The 12,293-nt window shown below is 33.2% G+C and overlaps 1 protein-coding gene across 13 annotated transcripts in view; it reads left to right on the forward strand.

Annotated features, from left to right (window-relative positions):
* The window catches only part of LOC101901314 (pneumococcal serine-rich repeat protein), a 520,206-nt gene that overhangs the window by 320,694 nt on the left and 187,219 nt on the right, over positions 1–12,293 (forward strand). The gene's annotated exons all lie outside the window — the stretch shown is intronic.

The raw sequence follows: 12,293 nt of genomic DNA on the forward strand, positions 1-12,293 counted from the left end.
TCTGTGGAAGAGCCAGAGACTTGGAGGGACTAGCTTTTGTGTGAATTGCAAAATAATCTGCCACACACAACCATAAATCTGTTACACTTAGCATTAATTAGCAATGGTTAAGGGTGTGTGCGCCACTTTTATGCTTTTAGCAGATTCGCAAATCTGACAAGATACAAATTTCTAATTATATTCATTAAAAGAACATCGCAATCAATTACGTGCAAAATGTGTGATTAAATTAGATAAGAATGTGTCTAATGGCAATGCCAGATAGTGAGGCAAATAGAGAAAGCTGAGTGTCGTCGTCGTGTAATTTGTTATTCCTTTATGTGTCGCAAGCGTTAAATAATCACCTGATTTTCACTTAAATTTTGTTTTCCTAATTATGAGATAGTGACACAGACGCTCGCACACACACCCTCTCAAGTTGCGCTCTGAGCTCATTAGAGTTGAGTTGTTGTTTCTGGGGGAATCTCTCGTCGCCGTTACCCGGCCAAGTCCTTTGAAATATAGATCCCCGTAGAAATTATTTTATCCTGATGATGACACACAATCGTTGTTGTTACAGTTTAAAAATTTTAAATTCATCCGCCTTAACACTGCATTGCCATACTTCCTTGTGCGGAAACTGAAATGCACCTGTTCACTTGCTCGGCAACTTACTTTGGCATACTTTGTCGCTGCGGATATATTTAAAAGTTTCCTTAAAGTTATTCAACAATGAGGGTGTTACGGCTTACTTTATTGTACAGTAGGTGTAAAATGTGAGAAGCATTTTCGAGGAGGGTATATCCACCTTGTCATTCCGTTTGTAACTCCTTGAAATACATGTCATATCAGACCCAACAAAGTACATATATTCTTGATCGGCGTAAAATTCCAAGTCGATGGCCGTCTATCTGTCCGCTCGTCTGTTTGTCTGTTGTAATCACGCTTTCTTTGGAACGAATTGATATGGGAGACTTAAATTTTGCACACATGTGTATTTAGCCAGTAGGCATGTTAAGTTCGTAAATGGGCCATGTAGGTCCACGTTTTCATATAGCCTCCATATAACAATACCTCCCAATATTCGGTTTTTAATGATTTTAGCGGTATTTATCACCGGAATTGTTTGCAATTTCGTATTTGAAGTTCGTAATGGGTACTACAGCCTATGACTGAAAATTTTCTATGCAGGTCTACGTCTTCGTATAGCTCCTATATAACGATATCTACTAATATTCGATATTTCGATGATTTTAGAGACATTATTCACAGGAAATACTTGAAATTTCGTATTTGAAGTTCGTAATGGGTACTACAGCCTATGCAGGTCCACGTCTTTTTAAAGCCCCTATGTAACCTATTTTCCGAGATTCGGTATTTGATGATTTTAGCAACACTTTTTACCGGAATTGTTTTAAATTTCGTATTTGGAGTTCGGTATCGGTACTGCAGCCTATGACAAAAAGTCACGTATGCAGGTCCACGTCTTCGTATAGCTCCGATGTAACGGTACCTCCCTAGATTCGGTATTTTGATGAATTTAGCGAGACTTTTTATCGGAATGGCTTTAAATTTCGTAGCTGAAGTTCGTAATGATGGGTACTACAGTCGCCGTCTTCGTATCGCCGCCATATAACGATACCTCCCGATTTTCAGTGTTTTGATGATTTTAGCTGTATTATTCGTATTTGTAGTTCGGAATCGGTACAACAGTGTTTGACAAAATGAATTACTTATGATGGACCACGTTTTCGTATAGGCCCCATATAAGGGGCTTCATTTAAGCAGTATTTCTCTGCGGAATTTTTTTTTTTTTTTTAAAGTGTCAAATTCCTTAAATGTTCGTTCCGGACTTAGCTTCTTTTTTACTTGTTTATGATGTAAATTGTTGTTAGCAAAAATTACCATTTTAGAATAAATACTTCTTTCCATAGCACTGTCCCTGTAAGCCTTGCTCCACCCCAAATATTCCATATGAGCCGCTTACTCAATAGCAAAACAGTGGAGAGTGTATGGTAATGCCTTTCTCGATACAAATTTCAAATTATTAATCCCGTCTCGAAAGAGAGAAAGTGAGAGAGAGAGAGAGTAAAAATAATAGAGATCCGGATAGCTAGAACAGTACGAGTTTTGCGAGAATGAAAAATACGAGTAGTAGTCAAAGTGCTCGCAAATGGAATAAGAGCTTACACCAAGAGTGTAGTCGAGTGGAAAAATGAGTAAAGAAACAATTAACATCAGCCGAGCCAAGCGTTTTATACCCTCTACAATTAGGAAAGTAACTCATTTAAAAATATTTCTGTAAATTCGAGGGGTATGCGTCACTTCTGTTATCTAAATTTCAAATAATTCAATCGGGAGGTTAGGGGCTATAGAAAAACCTTGACCTATACATAAATTGTTCAATATAATCAGAAGAACCCATAACGGAATCCATAAACTGAGTCTTAAGTAATTGTGTTAGAAAATGGGGCTTAAACCGGCAAAATACCGAATATCGGGAAGGTACAATTATGTGGGCGCTATAGGAAAACGTGGACCTATATAGGCAATGTGCTGCCATAGAGATAGAATGTATTATGAACTCTAAATATGGAATTCGTCGTCAAAATATCGAATATCGAGAGATACCTTTATATGGCGGCTATGGAAAAACGTGGACAATATTATGTCACAGGGGGTAGATCGCAATACAAACTCTAAATACCAAGTTATTAAAAATTATTCCATTTGAAAATGAGGCTAAAATTGCCAAAATTCCGAATATCAGGATAAACAATTATATTAGGGACTGTAGGGAAGAAAGTGGATCTATAGAGACAACGTTTAGCCTACAGGGGGTAGACCCTAATATAAACTCTAAATACAAAATTTTAAACAATTACCTTAGAAAGTATGCCTAAAATCGCCAAAGCTCCGAATTATGGGAGGTACAGTAATATAAGAGCTATACGAAAATACGATATAGCTCATCTTCGAACTTGTCCTGACTGTAGAACAAAGACAACTCTGGGCAATAATTTGGCTTCCTATCACATGCCGTTTGGACCCTACCTAGACGGACACATGTAAATCGACTTAAAATTTTACGCTGATCAAGAATATACTCCTGAACAAACTTAATATATATATATATATATGAATAAGATTTGCTAGTTTTGAGTGGGATTAAAATGTGTTTGAAATCGATTATATATATATATATATATATATATATATATATATATATATATATATATATATATATATATATATATATATATATATATATATATATAAATATATATATATACATATATATAAATATATATATATGTATATGTATATATATATATATATATATATATATATATATATATATATATATATATATATATATATATATATATATATATATATATATCAATATATATATATATATATATATATATATATATATATATATATATATACATATATATATATATTTATATATATGTATATATATATATATATATATATTTATATATATTTATATATATGTATATGTATATATATTTATATATATATATATATATATATATATATATATATATATATATATATATATATATAATCGATTTCAAACACATTTTAATCCCACTCAAAACTAGCATATCTTATTCAAGTGGCATAGAAAATTTTGAAATACTGATTTTTTTTCCACCCGCTCGAATACGAATGGAGAGCTCGAGCATTTCGGAACTCTTTCAAATTTGCTAGTCACACTTAGTAAAGGGTTATAAATTGACGGCAACTCAACATTTCATACATATTATAGCCTTGATTATAGCCCTCTTTGATAAACAGAAAACATGAAATAAAAAATATATATTTTATAAAAATTTTATATTTGATATTTTTCTGCTTCATATTTTTTTTTATTTTCATAAAACAATACCTTAATCCCTGTTTCTAAATCATATACCCCAGAGTTGATATGAAATAAATCCTATATTCTTCAAATAATAATAATAATTTGTACCCTTACCAAAAATTTCATGTTTCTGTCTGTACCGCTCCTATTACACTCAACGGATTTCCTTGAAGAAAAATGTGGCCAGTCCCAAAGGTCTTAAATTTTTTATGTGTGCATCTAATATAGCATAATTGGATGATGAAGATTGGAAAGAATGGAGAAAACGGATTGAGACCCTTACACAGAACACCACACCCTTGCCTCAGCTCAACTCACCTCACCTCAAATGGCAGATGAAATAACTTTTGGTTTCCCATTTAATTTTTTTCTTTCTATTTGTCTTTCTTCTCTTATTACTCACCCACCCCTTCTCTCTTCTGCATTTATGGAATAGACAAGTTTTTCGGTGGCAAGTTTTTATTCATTGTTGCTGTTGTTTTTGCCACCAATGTGGCAATCTGCATCACGTTCTATGTACTTTTAATTTAAAGTTTTAGTTACGCGTTTTAGCAACACGGCAAGAGCAAAAATGAAATGAAAGAATTGAGTTTTTTTTTTAATTGTGGTTTCTTCTTTACACCATCCTCTCGATTTTCGCCACCTACCTCCGGGCCTCCGTGCCTTGAATGCCGTACAGCTAGGAACTGTCTTTAGCAAACGCTGCGGCTGCTGCTACCTGGCATGTTCTGTCAAATTTATTAATTGTAAAGAGTAGAAATACAGAAAAAAGAATAAAATTAATTTTTCTCACACATACAGATAAGTAGCTAGCTCAACATTTTTCAAATGTTTCCGTGTAACAATTTGTATTCGTGTTCGGGAAGACTGAATGTGTACATATTTGAGTATGTTAAATATAGTTTGGAAATGAAGCATACATTTTCAAAGTTGTGGTGAATTGATTAGATATCGTCAAGAAAATATCGCGTAAAAGATTTTTTAGTTTTTTTTTTCTAAAGATATGACTTAGGTAGCCTCCAAGTAAAAAATGAGACGAGATCCGGAATACTGATAGAGTAAAACCCATTATTTGGTAATAATTTTTCTGTTTGTTTTTTACTCATTACTAAGTAATGGGTAACATTGGCACATTGTCTGGGTTTCCGAGTGCAAACCGGAGAGTTATGAAGTAAATTCTCAGCTTCGGCCAAAACGCAAAAAATTAATATAAAAAAATGTTTGAGCGTTTTAAACAATCCTTAATATACGTACGTATTCAGCTAAGAGCCCATTACCAAGTAATGAGATTTTTAGCCAATTTGGATAGCCATTTCTATTATAAAACTATCCCTTTCGACTCTTCAAACATGTTTTCGATTCTAATCCGGATTTGGAATTGACAATTTTGGAAAAATTGAAAAATTATTCAAATTTGTAAAAATTGTGAAAAATGCATATTATAATAACCTCCGCTTGGCGTCGTATAAGAAAACATATAAAAATCGAATTATATTTGAAGAAACATTTTAAAAAATGTTTGACAGAGAAATGTTCCCAAGCGAAAAAAATTCGAAAAAAAGGTAGAGCTATTCATCGAATTCGGTCAGAATTCAGATTTCTTAAAGAAATGTTGATTATCCGTAAATTTTGGCAAACAAAAAATAATCGAAAGAGTATCGAATTTCTCAATAATTTCTAAATTTTTATTGAACTTTTTTCTGAAAGCTTGCAACGTTCTTTGGGTAGTTTAGAATATCTGAAAATTTTCGAAAAAAATACTGCAAAGGATCATAGAAAATAATTTCAAAATTTTTGTGGTGAACTTTTTCGAGTTGTAAATCCAAATCGAAAAATTCATTTGAATAAAAGGTTGTTCAACTTCTCAGGACATTTTTCGAAATCCCAAACATATTTCGAACAAAACTCTAAAAAAACAATAATTTTGATATTTTCTGAGGAACTTTTTTCGACCTTCTAACCAATCTCGAAAAACTCATTGGAATAAATATATGTTTTTTTTTCATTGTTGGACCATTATTTGGTACATCTCCATACGACTATTCAGTATTTTGAAGTTTACGGAAGAAATTTTCAACCCAAGCATCTGAAATTTGACATTTCGGGGTCTCAGTTGGCATATTATTATACAGCTCTCCTATTTGGGCATAATTTCAAGTTCCCAGAGGGGATAGGCTTCAGTGCAAAACTATTTGTCTACTATTTGGAGCATATCGGGGATATTGCGATACCTTCGATATTCAGTATTTCGTAGCATTTAATCCACTTATTTTAGCCGAATTGGCAGTTGCAGCTCCTGTGAAAGTCAGAATCTACAAACATTTTCTTACAAAAAAGTTAAAATTTCGATTTTGAACCCGATCTTCATATGGGACTAAAGTTATGATTTTTAAGATGCTGGTTACATTTTCCAGCCGAAGTGGCTTTATTTCAATATTTTGAAATCTAAGTTGGTCGAACATATGCTCGCAGAAATTAGTTCTTCAGGTCGAGATTTTGAAGTAGCCCCCATATAACAATAGACCCCCCCCCCCTACTTGTAGGTATTTCGAAGGTCTTAACCAGATTTTTCAAACAAACGGTCTACAGTTCAGTATTTATACAGGTTTTTATATATTGCCCAAATTCACGTTTTCACGTGGTAAAAAGTTTAACCCAAAATTGATGATATTTTTTCATGGTATATATTGAATATACAAATTTCTTTTGTTCGGAGACTCACAATGAAATTTGATCTAGAATAATTCTTCCTTTGACACTTTCCCCAAAAAATGAAGCATAAGGGAAGATTTTGATTTGGAATGGTGACGTGTAAAATTGACAGTAAATAAACTTCGACGTCATTTTTACTTGTAAAATATAAATTTTGAATGTTATTGTTTTCAAAACTATTATAAATAGATATATGGTTTATACTGAGAGCTGTGGTGAAATTTTGTTTAGAATATATTTTCATTTCTTTCAATTGATAAAAAGAAATGAGGAAATATTTTCGTTTTATTTTTTTTTTAAACATTGATTTTTTTTTTTTTTTTTTGAACATTGATACAAATATTTTTTGAATTTTCAAAAATTTTTGAATTTCTGTAATAATGAAATTTGATGAAGAATATTTTTGTCTTTGACGTCATCCTACTAACATGATCCTTTGTAGGAGAATTTAACATTAACTCATATGAAGTACGGCTTTAACCCTAAAATGTATTTTTAGTATTTATTAATTCGTGCCTCTTAGGTAAGATTTGGATTTTTGCGTCTGCTAGGACCTATAGTAGAATACTATACTACTACTATCCAGATTAAAGGGACTTTTTAACCATATATTAAAAACAAGTAAGCAAAGGCTACAGTCGAGCGGGGCCGACCGTTGAATACCCTACAACACTATAATAAACCATACAGTTGATATAGGCGAGATACTCGAAAGAATTCCACAAGATTTTGTGACAAATAATAAAAGAAAACCATCAGGTTCCCTTCTCTAATTTTCGAATAATAGCAACTTAAACTAATTTGCTCATTTCCAATTTATTGGTAGATGTTGCACGTAAATGGTCTTCCTAGATCTGGAACCAATATTTCCCAAAAAAATGAGAAACAGACATTTGACTATATTCTTCAACGAAATCAGCGTTAACGAAATAGTCAGAAGTGTGTCTTTCCTGTATTTGTGAATTCTCCAAAAAGTCACTGGAATGGATATTTTCGTATTTTGTCTACAAAAGTTGACAAACTATTTCACACATTGAATATTTTTGGATGGCCATCCAAAAATATTTGGCTTTTGCAATGTCCGGTAACCTCCATTCAAATGCGATCGGGCGATAATTACGACTTGCTGACAATGCAAGCAGTTTTTTGTCCATTTCAACCCCTAAATATATAGCGATTATCTCCAAAAAGAGTAGGCTTCTATTCTGACCCTCATCTTATCCCCATGCAAAATTTCATAAGGATCGGGCCATAAATGCGATCTGTATATGATATCCTGATATCCTAACTACTTAGTTTTGTTAGCTGTAGAAATATTACCAAATGTTTAATTCAAAATGAAAATATGCCAAAAAAATATGACAAAATTGAAAAAATATGAGAAAATTTTACAAAATCAGTATTTTCATCTTTAGAGAGATATTTTTATGCGATTTTTTTAGACGTTTTTTCTTTCCTGCCAAGAGGCCATTCTAAATTAATGAGAACTGTCGAAATCAGTTCAGCCGTTCTCGACATATAAGAGATCTTTCAAGCATATCCTCTTTGATAGACATATATATTGCACATATTTAGCTATTTATCCGATTTTTTGGATGTTAACATCAATGTAAAGATCAGAAGTAACATTGTTATGGCTTTGTGATTTCGCCGGGATTTAAAATATTAGCGGTTTAATGAAAATTTTGAATTTTTTCAACACAAAAGATATGGTCTATTTTACCCGCTAAATATTATCCGATGACCACCCAAATTGGTAGGCTTCTTCCCTGCCCTAAACTCTAGCTACATGCGAAATTCCGCGTCGATTGGTCTATAATTGCGACCTGTACAGCTACTGCAAAATCCGACATTTTTTCAGTATTTGGTCCATTTCAACCCCTAAACATTTGGCGATCATCTCCAAAAGAAATAGGGTTCTATTCTGACCTCAACCCCACCTACATTCTAAATTTCGTGAAGATCGGGCCATAATTGCGACCTGTAGAGTGATTACAAATTAACATGGACAGACGGACAGACGGACAGACGGACGGACGGACATACATAGCTAGATCGACTCAGCTCGGCGAGCTAGGAAGATCCATATATACTTTCCTATGTGGGAAACCAATATTTCGAGGTGTTACATAATTTCTGGCCCAATCAAACTTATAATACCCCCAACACATAGTGTTGTAGGGTATAAAAAGGACCAAAAATAGACATTTGGTGACTCACTTGAGCGTTAATATTTCCAACCAAAAAAAAAATAATAATAATAATCTTCGTATTTTTATGTGTAATATTACCAAGGAAACTATATACCTTGAATAAAAGGATTCCAAGGAATCTTGATGCGAAAATTTCCAAAATTGTGGAAGAGGGGAAAAATCTATTTAGGTTACTTTTCGATGACTTTCAAAAAGCCGATACACGTGTCTCCCATTTTGAGCTGTATTTTCATAATATGCTGAATTTTCCTTATAATTATTTTTTGTATTGCACACCGTAATTTTGTAATATATTTTAATTTGCTAATATTTCCAAATGGACCAGTTTAGTGACTCGCTTGAAGGTATCCTGGTATTGTTATCACTAATATTTCCGAAGAAATTCTATATCTAAAATGCAAAAATTCCTGGGAATTTTGAACCAATAATTTCAAAAACTATTGTGGTGGAGTGAACTTGTCCCCTCAATATAGTTTACTTTGCGCCCCTGCGCCCAATTGTCTTCTATTTTCAGCTTTACTCTCATATTCCACTGAGTTTCTCCTGTAATTATTTTTTCTGTTACACAGTGTTATTTTTGTTATTGACTTTTCCTTCCACTCCCTTTCGTATGTTCATTTATTAAAGGCATTATTATTTTCCTTTATTTTATCAGTTATTAAAGTTGGCCCTTCATATAGTGCCCTTGCTGAGAGAATTTTGTAGCTGATTTAAAAAAAGGATGAACACAAAAAAAAAAATTCCAAAGTCTTTGTGCGAATGGCAAGGGCCGATAAGATATTGTCTTGTTGCCCTCTATCATATTTGTTGTTGTTGTAAATATTTCCATTTTGTTGTTGTTAGCTACTGATGCAAAGGGACAACGATTTGTCTTATTGCTCTGTATTTCTCGATTTCTCATGCAAGTCCTTTGCATAAGTTAATTGCTTTTTAACACATTGTTTTCTTATTTTTACTTTGCCTTCTATTGCCATTTGCAACCGGAATCAAATAAAGGAATATGATTTTCACTTTAGTCTGAGCCAGGATACATTAAAAGCAGAAGACTGAGACCCATTTTTTAATTACAATTGTTTCTGCTTCTGGTGCCACTCGAAATGAAAAATCATTTTCAAAAATTCTCATAGGTGAAATATTTATGTGGGGTTTGATGACTAAATATTTTGATGACATATGAAACTCATATCTGAATCCTTGACGTTCAAGAACAAAATTGGATAAATAAAATTCGAAAATATTTCATAAATTTTTTGATCAAATTTTACTTGGCCTTTTTTCGAGTTAATGCAAGAAAGTAATATAGAAATATGTTTTAGAATGAATGTGTCAAAAGAAGAAATATTCTACACAAAATTCCACTAATAATCTCAGAGAAAAACATATGTCTAGGTATAACAGTTTTTAATAAAATTACAATTAAAATTTGTATTGTAAAAGTGAAAATTATGTGTTTATGTTTTTTACTGCCAATTTAACAGATTTCCATTCTAGGTCAAAATCTCCCTTTAATACTTCATATTTTGGAGAAAGTGTCAGAGAAATTTATATTCTAGATCAAATTTCATTATGAGTCTCTAAGGAAAGAAAATTTGTATACTTAATATGTATATATAATTAATATGGTATATGTTTTGTTGTTTAAAAAAAAAGCTTATTTTAATTTTCGACAAATTAAGTCGTTTTTCCGAATTCGGTGCAAATTTCTTATAATTTTTGGCTGAGTTACAGAGAATTCCAAGTGGATTTGTTTGCACTCGGTTTCTAGATCAAAACTCTTAAAAGGATTTCGGTTTCCTAGGCCAAAATTTTTGAGCCTTCATATACCGGGTAAGAAGAAAAAAAAATACTGCAACCAACTTCAGACTGTTGTCATTTCTAATCCACTCCGTCCGACAGCTGTTAAAATTATTCCAGTGACAGCTCATTATATTGTTTACAAGCTTACAAAAGCATTTAGGTGAGAAGTTTCCAAAAAAAAAAAGTTATTCGTGATGAAATTCAAGCGTGATAGTGTGATTTCTTTATATTTGGCTGGAAAACTACCAGTGGCTATCGTTAGAGCACTACAGCATTTAAATGTGAATATATCTTTTGTGTCTCGTACCATCGCTCGTTACCGTGATACTGGTAGCGTAGCCAGACAGTCAAGGAAGTGGATGGAAGAAAACAGCAACATCAGCAGAAATAGTTCGAAAAGTAAAGAAGCGACTTAATCGAAACCAGCGTCGCAGTGGCCGAAAAATGGCTCCTGAGCTGGACATATCGCAATATTTCATTCGGCAAATATTGAAAAATGAGCTTGGGGTAAAGTCATTGAAATTCCAAAAAGTGCAAGAACTTACACCGCAACGGAAAGAAAATAGACTCAAAAGAGCTAAAGAGTTGCTTCGCTTGGCCAAAAGTGGTGAACTGCCGAATTTGGTTTTCTCCGATGATAAAACATTCGTTGTCAAGCAGTTTGTAAACAAAAAAAATGATTGTCTTCACTTGCTAAAGATCAGCTGAAAATGTGCACTTTCGGTTGGCCACCAGAACTTAAGCGCCGGCCATGGTGATGGTCTGGACCGCCATAACAGTTAATCGACCGTGACATCAGAATAAATGACGAATATTATCGCGCAAATATTCTGGATGGTGTATTAAAGTCTTGGGCACGCAAACATTTTGGCTGCAGACCTTGGACATTTACAAAATGAGGCTCCTCGCTTCATTTTCAGCGCACAATGGCCACCAAAATCTCCGGATACCAATCCGTTGGATTATTGTGTCTGGTGTATTTTGGAAAGCAAGGTTGTAACTAAAAAATACAAACAAACAAGCGCTTCGCCGGGAATGGCCAAAATACCGCGGAGCAACATTCGGTCAGCGTGTGACGGTTTCATTTACCGGTTGAAGGCCGTAATTCGTGCCAAAGCTGATCAATTTGAATAAATCTAAACTTATTCAAAAATGTTAATGCTACTTCCGACAATTTTGGCTTTCATTCAATAAAATTAAAAAAAAAAATTAAAACTTATGGCGTTGGACTTTGTTCCAGTTTTTTTTTATCTCACCCTGCATGGTTACCAAATATATTCAAGGCATAGTCATAAACAACAAAAGAACGTACAGAATGATTTTTTAGCTACTACCTATTTGGCAACACTGGTTTTACAATTTAACGCACTTTTAGTGTTTTATTTCACTGTCAAACATCTGCAGCTGGGTCTATAATTTAACCATGAATTGTTTTAGAAACGAACAACGCTTGCAAATCATTGAATTTTATTATTAAAATGCTCATTCGTTTAAGAAAGTGCATCACACGCTTCTTGAATTTTGCGACAAAGCCAATTTTTGGCTCAATGGGTTCAAAAATTAGCAGCATCATCGCACCGTATTTCTTCAAAGATGCTGCGAATCGTAACGTAACTGTGAATGGTAAGCGCCACCTCGAGACAATATCTAACTTTTCTTTTTTGCACAAAATGCAAGAGTCTGATTTGCATGTCGTG

Source organism: Musca domestica, unplaced genomic scaffold (assembly GCF_030504385.1).
Source record: "Musca domestica strain aabys unplaced genomic scaffold, Musca_domestica.polishedcontigs.V.1.1 77, whole genome shotgun sequence".
NCBI classification, from domain to species: Eukaryota; Metazoa; Arthropoda; class Insecta; order Diptera; family Muscidae; genus Musca; species Musca domestica.